The 6,661-nt window shown below is 52.0% G+C and overlaps 1 protein-coding gene across 1 annotated transcript in view; it reads left to right on the top strand.

Annotated features, from left to right (window-relative positions):
* The first annotated feature begins 390 nt into the window (after positions 1–390).
* The window catches only part of PRRC2A (proline rich coiled-coil 2A), a 46,681-nt gene continuing 40,410 nt past the window's right edge, over positions 391–6,661 (top strand). The window contains exon 1 of the mRNA XM_066581097.1: positions 391–553. The gene's annotated coding sequence lies outside the window, so the exon portion shown is untranslated. The remainder of the gene's footprint in view (positions 554–6,661) is intronic.

The following is a 6,661-nucleotide window of genomic DNA, read 5'->3' as shown; positions in this document are numbered from 1 at the left end:
CCTACTACATATAAATAGTGATTATAGGAACATAACATCAATACTACGACCAAATGCCAAGATACGCAGGACAAGCAGCTGCCAACATCACTGCCCACCCTCCAGCTTCTCTACGGGGAAACACAAACATGGCCGACACGGCCTCACCGACACCTGACACCAGAGCCAAGCATCGCCTTTGCGTTCCAACCCTCACTTTGCGTAGTACACGTTTAATGACAACAATAACGCTGATTGGCTGAGAAGAGCCCAACCGCTCTCTCATTGGCCTAAGAGTAAACAACGCTCCGCCCTTTCTTTGACTTCGACCAATCTCCGCTAATGTATCTCCCTGGCCCCGCCCTTCCAATCAGAGGGCCAGGAATGCTGTGACGTCCAGACGAACGGTCTGCGGGCCTCCTGCCTCCATCTTGTGATTAGTCCCCCTCCCCCATCGAGCTACAAGGCAAACAGGGGGGGAAAAGACAATCCGCCGCCATCCTCCTCCCGGCAGCCTTTCCCCATCCCGAAAACTCGCTCATCGGAACCCCCTCACCCGGCGCGTCGAGCCCAGGTGGGTATGGGGTCCGGGGTAGTGCCAGTCCTACCGGCCATCCGAGCCAGTGCTGCTGTTTGTAGATGGACGAGACGTAGTGTCGCCATTTTGTTTTCCGTTCAGTCACCTCCATCCTAATAACCCCCCTGCCTGCATCTTCCCCATCACCTCCATGCCCGCCAGCAGTGGTCCCCTGCCCTCCCTGCCCTTGCCCTGGCACTGCCAGCTTCCCCTCCTACTGTTATGGCTGCTGCTTCTCTCATAGCTTGTTTTTTTTAATGTTTGTTAAAGTTTTGCGCTTTTTTTCTCCTCTTAATCGCTAACGAGTATTTCCGTGACTCCTGTGCGCCGCTGCCTTACGTTCCCTTCGGAGTACGCCACCGTTTTGAACCGCTAATGTCCAGACAGAATTGGCGCAGCCTTTTTGCTCATGTTTTTCACGGTCCACCAGTTTTTTTACTCTGTCCATGCGAATTGCCGCGTGGGCGCTGTTTGCAACTGCGTTCGCTTTTCCATCACAAGAGCAGGAAATCTGAATCCGTCATATGTCAAGAATGGCGCCGAACGGTCGCCATGGCCCATTATCGGGGCGTCTGTTCCGCTCGCTGGTTATTTTGTCCCTTGTTTTTTTGTAGTTTCCGTCGCCGTTACGTGATTTTGTCCGTTTTCTTAGATTGTGCAAAAGTCGTCGTCAGCCGTTACCTTGGTGCGCAGTTTACCTGCCTGCCTGCAGGCACAAATTGTCACAAATTTTGTGTTCTGCTATTGCTCCCTGGTAGCAGCCTGTGATGTGGTAACGGCGATTTGTGGTCGCCGTAATCTATACGGAATAGATTTTTGTGACGGCGTTTGATGCGGCGTCTGCGGCAAATTCGCTTCCCGTTAGTTTTAACGCTAGTGTTGTTTACAGTTCGAATTTCCAATCCGCATGCGGAAAATAAAGTGACGTTCGTGATGCAGGATCCGCCGCCGGTATTGTGCGTTTTTGGATTTGTCCACTGAAAAGCGCTAAATCGGTGCAGATCTGCCGCCAATTATTTGCATCACCACGGCAGAAATCCGCCATTTTAATAGCCTGAATCCGTGCGCGAACATCCACATCAGAATCCGCCGGCGGAACATAACCTTGTAGTTGGTGGCCGACCCGCCGCTCATGGAACTAGCTGTGAGCGGGGGCGCTATTGGGGCTTTCCCATAAGAGTGTATTGTGCGTTTTGCGTGCGAAATACGCGCTACCAATTTTACGTTGTGCCTCTCACACGGTGCACGGATCATAGAGCGCGGCGAGCATATCTTGGCACGTATTAGGCGCACAAACGCGCCAAGACAGTATATGGCATTTGTCGGTACGCCATTCATTGCTGGTATGAGAGCCCTTCAGTTCCTGCTCCCTGCTGTTGGTCTCTTGTTGTCCCAGTGAGGTGTCTTTTAATTGTTGGCGCCTGCTGTTACTCTGTCGCTGCCCTCCATGTCTGCACCACAGTGTGAAGGTTGAGCGTCGGCGTCCACCGTCTGGACATTTTAAGCTTCGGCTTCCCTAAAACGTCCTCTGGCACGGAAATGATTAGCGATGATTACAAGGGGGGATTAGAAGGGTCATCCGAGGACAAGAGTGCTTCAAAACTCAGTGGGCGGGAAAAGAAGTCTCACCCGCCTTCCCTGTGATGCGGCATTGACCCCCGCCAGTCTTCCGGCTGCAGAATGATGACGTGTAGGTACAGGGACATGTGACTTCAGTAGCCAATCACTGACCAGAGAGAAGCAGTGATTGGCTGCAGAGGTCACATGGCCCTGGTAACGTGATGGCTGGTCTGCTGCAGCTAGACTTGAAAAGCGGTTGGGGTGAGCGTCAGCAGAACGGGGGCGGCGGGGAGGTAAGCACGCTCAGAGGTAGCTTATGGCCCTGGATAACCCCTGTAAGTTCCCCTTTAGGTTCTGCAGGACTTTTACAGTTGGGTAACAAGCAGCGGCCTCGGTGTTGGTGGAGGTCGTGCACCGACCTGCTGGTGTAGTAGTTGGGTAGGGATCAATGAGACAATTGGGGCTTATTCACACAGGCAAATTTTATGTGTGTACGTGTATTCCGCGAACGGCGCATGACCAGATTACGGCGGGTGAGGCTAGATGGGCAGATGGTCCTTATGAAAAAAATCGCATGTCCCATTCTTGTCTGTTGTTATGATCAAGAAGAGCGCATGTATCAGCCTTGGGGTATATTCACACTGGCATATACCAGTCCTGAAAAATAGGATCGATTTTAAGGAAAAAAAAATATTTGTGCACGTGCCTGTGATTTATTTATTTTTTCTCTCTGTTTTGCATTTAAAGGGGTTGTCCCGCGATGACAAGTTAAGTTATACACTTCTGTATGGCCATATTAAAGGGGTTGTCCCGCGGCAGCAAGTGGGTCTATACACTTCTGTATGGCCATATTAATGCACTTTGTAATGTACATTGTGCATTAATTATGAGCCATACAGAAGTTATCAGAAGTTATTCACTTACCTGTTCCGTTGCTAGCGTCCTCGTCTCCATGGTTGCCGTCTAATTTTCGCCGTCTAATGGCCAAATTAGACGCGCTTGCGCAGTCCGGGTCTTCTTATCTTCTCAATGGGGCTCCGTGTAGCTCCGCCCCGTCACGTGCCGATTCCAGCCAATCAGGAGGCTGGAATCGGCAATGGACCGCACAGAAGCCCTGCGGTCCACGGAGGGAGAAGATGCCGGCAGCCATCTTCACCGGGTAAGTAAGAAGTCACCGGAGCGCGGGGATTCAGGTAAGCGCTGTCCGGTGATCTTTTTTAACCCCTGCATCGGGGTTGTCTCGCGCCGAACGGGGGGGGGGGGGGGGGTTGAAAAAAAAAAAAAAAACGTTTCGGCGCGGGACAACCCCTTTAATGCACTTTGTAATATACATCGTGCATTAAATATGAGCCATACAGAAGTTATTCACTTACCTTCCCTGCGCTGGCGTCCCCGTCTCCATGGCTCCGTCTAATCGCCCGATTAGAAGCGCTTGCGCAGAAGGGTCTTCTCCCTTCTGGTCGGTCCGGCACGAGCGGCATTCTGGCTCTGCCCCCTTCTACGTGTCATCTCGTAGCTCCGCCCCGTCACATGTGCCGATTCCAGCCAATCAGGAGACTGGAATCGGCAATGGACCGCACAGAGCCCACGGTGCACCATGGGAGAAGACCCGCGGTGCATTGTGGGTGAAGATCCCGGCGGCCATCTTGGAGGAAAAGAAGGAGGGAGTTGCAGAGAGGGGATTCGGGTAAGTAACATTTTTTGGGGGGGGGCCTATGCAAAAAAAAAAAAACCCGTTTTGGCGCGGGACAACCCCTTTAACTTAAAAAAAAATTAATGGGCCAATTGTAAATAGAGGTTCGGTATCTGTATTATGGTTACATGCAAGAAAAACAGAATGCTTAGCACACTGGGGAGAGTGTTATGGCCAGATATCGCCCTCGCAATGCATGTGGAACCCCTTGGATACGAGGCGTCTCCATGTGAAAGCAGGCTGGCATCACTGCGGGAATTCCCTTCATCCCATTGCTCTCAATAGGGCAGCAGCAGCGCCGGCCCCATTGAAAGCAGTGTGAGAAGATGGCGATCTCCTGTCTGCTGTGACAGCTGTGGCAGAGGATTCCTTCACCAGTGAACACCCTGTCACTGCTGCCCAGTGATGAGGGGACTCCCCGCAGGGATGAAGGGATCTCCTGCCACCGCTATCACAGCTGTGGCAGAAAATCCCGATGTTCTATCATTGCTTTCAATGGGGCCTGTGCTGCTGCTGCCCCCATTGACAGTATTGGGTGATATTGCAGAATGCCAGGAGATGCTGCGATTTCCCCACCCCCGCAGCATCGCAGGCGTGAAAACATCGCACATGAGAATGAGCCCATTGAAATTCATTGGTTTCATAATCGTGCGTTTTCAGTCTCAATGCAAGAAAATCACCCGATAATTATGAAAAAGCATGACTATAAAACCAATGAAATTCAGTGGTTTCATTCTCATTTGTGATGTTTTCACGCCTGCGATGCTGCGGGGGGGGGGGGGGGGGGATTGTAGCATCTCCTTTCATTCTGCGATATTGACCAGCAGCACTGGTTCCATTGAAAGCAATGGGAGAACATCGCGATCCCTGCTGCAGCTGTGACAGCTTCATCCAGGGGATGCAGTGGGGCTGGCGGCGGCAGCAGCGCTGGCCCCATTGAAATCAATAGGAGAAGATCGCGAAACAGCCTGTGGGGCTGAGGGAATCCCCCATAGCAAGGAGAGATAGGGGGTTGGTGCTAGAGGGCTTAACTGAGAGTGGGAGTGGGGCTAGAGAGGGTTCGCATAGTGATTCCTCTGTAGCCAAGAGGCCTGTACTTCTTGCACCCTTAGGCCTCATGTCCACGGGGAAAATCAGGCCCGCTACGGATTCTACATGTAGAATCTGCAGCGGGTCCCTCCTGCCCCGCGGACATGAGCGCTGAAAATAGGAATTTAAAAGAATTTACCCATCCGTAGCGGGCGGGGAAAGTCTTCTCTTCCTCTCGGCCGGATCTTCTTTTTCGGACGGCGGATGAACTCGTCACGGCTGCGGCACGTCGCCGACGTGCCGCGCTCATGCGCCGGGCACATCCGCCGAGCCGAAGCAAGAAAGATCCGGCCGTGAGGAATAGAAGACCTTCCCGGTCCGCTCCGGATGGGTAAATTCTTTTAAATTCCTATTTTGGTCTCCCGCGGATCCGGACGGCTTCCATAGGCTTCAATAGAAGCCCGCGGGAGCTGTCCCCGCGGGAGACCCGCATGAAAATGGAGCATAATCCAGATTTTTTCATGCTCCATTTTTAAAAAAATCCCTTTTATTGACCATCTGCGGGTATTTATCTACCCGCGGGTGGTCAATGCATCCCTATGGGGTGCGGATCCGCGGGCAGGAGAAGAGTTAAAATCCGCTGCGGATTTTAATTCTTATTTTGCCCGTGGACATGAGGCCTTAAGGCATGTTTATTCGCGTGCAGAAAACAGACTCACCAACTGAAGTGGCCGATTCATCTTAAGATGTGTTCCTTTCCAGCGGAACTCCGCAGTGTTTTACACATTTCCTTGCGGACTGCGTGCGCCTCTGTCCACACGCAAATGTCTTGTCGAGACGAAATTGGCGCAACCTTTCCCCTTCCATCTTCTCTATTGTGCTTTCCCTGCCCCCAGTACCTCCAGCGGGTTACTCCATGTCCATCAGTCGCCGCTGAGGCTCTCTTCACATCTGCATTGACTCGGTGCGCAGATATGCAGAAAAACAGCGTGTGAAATGTGAACAAACCCCTTGAGATCAGTGGATTCTGCTCTCTGCGTATTGTGCGTACAATAACCGCCGTGTAAAACCGGCCGTGCGCTGGGCACCATAAAGATGGGATTGACAGAAATATCCACACGTGGCATAAGAATCCGCAGGGTAAACGGACCCGCGGTGCAGACTTTACATTCCGCTGCTTGTCTGTTTATTCTGCGGTTTGTTGCAGATTTTCACGATTCCGTTCGGTGGTCAAAAATTGCAACAATTTCAAATATTTGCAGATTTTGCTGTGGACGATCTGCAGAACCGGAAGGTAGGACCGCCATGGGGACTGTACAAATCTACCTCCCACCTCCGCTCTGCATGCACTTTGTTTCCTGTCCCCTGTCGGCCAATCACCGCCCACAGTATTGGGGGAGCGGCGCATAAAGCCGGGAGAAGGCGAGTCTGATGGTTTTTGCATCAAGTTTGCTGCTGCAGAATTCCAGGCACTGTTTACCGCCATTACTGCGGCGTTTTGAGCGCTGCGTTAATCGCAGTATAACTCTCCCATTGGAATCAATGGGGCCTCGCAGACGTGCGTTCCAGCGCTGTCTGCTATATCTTTGGCTGTTTAGTGCCATACACAATGTCATTGCACATGGGCGATGCTGATCGAACACCGTTGGAGAACAATGGTCTCTCTCGCACGTAATATGCTGCGTTCTTTTTTTGTGTTCTCGTAGAACGCAATGCTTACACACAAATGTGAGCGACGTAGCGTAACGCAATGATTGCCTGCGAATTACCGCTTATCACACCCAGAATGTGCGGTAATCTTGCCCTCGTGCGAGCCTGGACTA

Source organism: Eleutherodactylus coqui, chromosome 10 (assembly GCF_035609145.1).
Source record: "Eleutherodactylus coqui strain aEleCoq1 chromosome 10, aEleCoq1.hap1, whole genome shotgun sequence".
NCBI lineage: Eukaryota > Metazoa > Chordata > Amphibia > Anura > Eleutherodactylidae > Eleutherodactylus > Eleutherodactylus coqui.
This window is presented reverse-complemented; position numbering and strand designations above follow the sequence as displayed.